Here is a 3,304-nt window from a genome sequence, read left to right as displayed (position 1 = left end):
ATTTGAAGATATTACTATGTTGAGGCTATCGCTTATGTTACTAGGTTGTTCCAGTGGGAACTGACGTTGGCAAACTGGAACAAAAATAGTGCCTTATTTCTAATCAGATTGTGTATAGCTTCAGCTTTCATATGCCACATTCCTTTGCATAAAACAGGCCCCAAACAAGATATGCACCTTGTTTTAGAAAGGCAAAAGAAAGGGCAAAACAAACAGCCTTGTTCCCTTTTTTCATTATTCCACTAATATTTGTAGCACCCACAAATTTTATCACAAAAAATATTAGTTTTGCTACCCATGCATGGCAGGAGACATGATTGTGTGATTGCACATTAGATACCATTGCACCTTATTGCCAACGTTATTACCACTTGCCCCTGCACTGGCAAGAAGCAAGCTGTCATGCCTGGGAAACACCTCAGCTGACCCAGGCTTCCAGCCACAGGGCTGCCCCAGGGGTCCCGGAACAGTGAGACTGCAGCTGATGCAGTGTCCCAGCCATGGGGGTGCCACGGGGAGACCACAGCTGATATGATCTCTCAGCCACAAGGATGGATAAAGCACCTCTGCGGCTGGGAGATTGTATCAGCTGTGGTCTCCCAGTCACTGGGGTGTCCCCACAGCTGGGTGCTCCGTCAGCTGATGAGGTTCCCACTCATGGGGGCTAGGAGCCAGCATGACCTGGGAGCTCCAGCTACAAGCTCTGATCAACTGATACAGTTCCCAGCCAAAGGGGACCCTGGCCACATGTTCAGTTAATGGTGTGATAAGGAGCAGCTACAGAATTATTACATATATCTTGTAGAATAAATTTGTAACTCATTCCTTTTTCTGTCACACCATTAATTGACTGAATGTGTGGCCAGGTGACCACTTTAAGTGTGATTAACTGGTTAATCACGCTTTAAGGCTAGGGACAGAAATTACACATAAACCAGTATAAGTGAAAGAAGATTGGAAACTGGTTCAAATCTGTAACACACAGAAGTTCAGTACTCATAAACCTTTTTCAAAATGTCTGAAACTGGTTTAAGACAAGCCTAGATGGATGTAGTATCAGACTTAATTGATTTAGATTAAATCATTTTATTGAACTTTTGTCCCAGATCCCCTTCAGATTCACGTTAACTCAATTCCTTGGCATCCCAGGATGCTTTGCACCTACCCCATTAACCCCCCCACCCCTTGCAGGGTTGTTAGACTAGCCTTGGCCCAAACTGTCTGCTCCAGCTGAGTCATGTTCTAGTGCCCCCCAGATTCAAGCCTGAGCTACTGAAGGCATATGGCTGCATTTCTGGAATTAAAAATGCATGTCTGTTCACTTGTTTATTGGTTCAATCTACGCAGTTTAGACTAACCTGCAAAGATTGAACCAATTCAGCCTCTGTTTTTTTGACTATCTATACTTAGCCTAAGTGTAACATGTAGATTGGGCCTTTGAAGCATTAAATATACATACATACATACGTGTGTGTGTGTGTGTATATAAAATGGATGGAATAAGAGTATTTCTAGTGGATTTTGCAGTGGTCAGTACTAGGTCTGATAACTTTTTAATGTGTACCTTAGTGACCTGGAAGTAAATACAGTGCAAACCACAACTAATAAGTAAATTAATTACCATTTAAATTACACTAAGCTATTTGCCAATCTCATTGATTTCAGTATTAATGGTGCTGCTAATATATACATTTTGGACTTTCATCCATATGTCTAGATTGAATGTAGTCAGGCCATGTCACTGGGCCCTCATGAATCGCCACTTTTTTAGCCCAGTAGTTAATTTGTCTTTCTCTTAAAATGAGGTCCAAAACAGAATTATTATGTGTTGGGTGTAATATCTTTTGTGCTAGAAGTTTAAATGATCTTAATATTTATAATATCTATAGTTTCTGGAAACTCGAATGGATGTTTTATTTCTGGCTGCATGACATATCCAGTGTTATGTTATGGGAATCACCAGATGGCACAATTGCAAGTGGCTTGCTATTTATTTTCCATAGACTATATAGGAATTAATTGTTAAAAGACATACTGGGTGTGTTTACCTATGAGATGCTACTGTGAAGTGGTTACTGTGCATTTATTTAGTACTTGTATGATCAAGTACTAAATAAATGCACGGTAACCAGAGTTACTATGCAGTAATACCAGTGAAGGCCTTTTAAGTGATGCTACTGCACAATAGCCTAATAAAACTGTGCAGTAGTGTGTTAGCACTGTTAGTGTTGAGACATACTACTGAGCAGTATTATTTGGCTACTGTGCAGTCAGTGTCTTGTGTAGATGCACTCACTGACTGTCATCTGAGATGCAGCTTTTTCCTGTCACCAGTGAGGCTTGTCATAAATCAAGAATCTCTCAGAAATTTAATATTTTTCTTAGCTGTGTTTGTAATGCACAATTAATACCAAGTGATCAGAAAAACATGATTTATTTATTCATTCGATATGTATGCTGCCCTTCCTGAAAAAGCTAAGGACAGCTTATCATAAAAGACAAAATAACTTATAAAAACAAAATAAAATATTAAGATAGAAAACAAATCACCACCAAATACCCCCAAATTCAAAAGCAATCCATGCTGCCCACTCTTGCTTCCCTGCCTCTTACCCGGAAGAGCATCCCCCCTGCCCAACCAAACATCACCTCTCAAGCCCCATTCACTGCCTTCATAAAGAAGAAAAAATAGGAAAAAAAATCTTCCTGTCTTCCCTCCCATTCCTACCTGCTCCCACTACCATTCCTAACAGCTAGTTGAGTCCCCCACATCCCTTGGTGTCCTCCCACTTTAGTACCTTCCTATTAGAGACTGCAGCTGTCCCACTCCACCCACTATTATGCCTCATGCCCAAGAGAGTTTTCTTTCTGGTCCCTTAGTGTCAACAAACTTAAGTATGGAAGTGGCCTAAGAGAGAAGGCTAAGATTATGTGGTTTGGTAGAGTTCAGCTGTCCAAAATTAATTGGAAAACATGAAAGAGTGAAATAAATACAAACACCATTTCCAGCTGATTTCAGAGGGTTGGACAGAAAGGTAGAGACATTCCTAAATGTCTACTTGGTATGTCACCTAAAGAAAAAAAAGCTATGCCATATTAAGGAGCACCACCAAGCAGCACTGTTTGCCTACTGGCTCCTGCTTTACATGAGCCACATCCTGGAAATGAAACAGTAAAGCTTCTTTAGAGTAGCCCTGAATACATGCCAAGAAACATACCAGAGATGGAGTACAGGAACTCCAAGGAGCATGCTAGTAGGCAGAGCCAGGATCATGGTGTGTGTCCCGGGGGGGGGGGGGGGGGG

This window comes from Gavialis gangeticus, unplaced genomic scaffold (genome assembly GCF_001723915.1).
Source record: "Gavialis gangeticus isolate Ggan-Ray unplaced genomic scaffold, GavGan_comp1, whole genome shotgun sequence".
NCBI lineage: Eukaryota > Metazoa > Chordata > Crocodylia > Gavialidae > Gavialis > Gavialis gangeticus.
Note: the sequence above shows the minus strand (reverse complement) of the source record.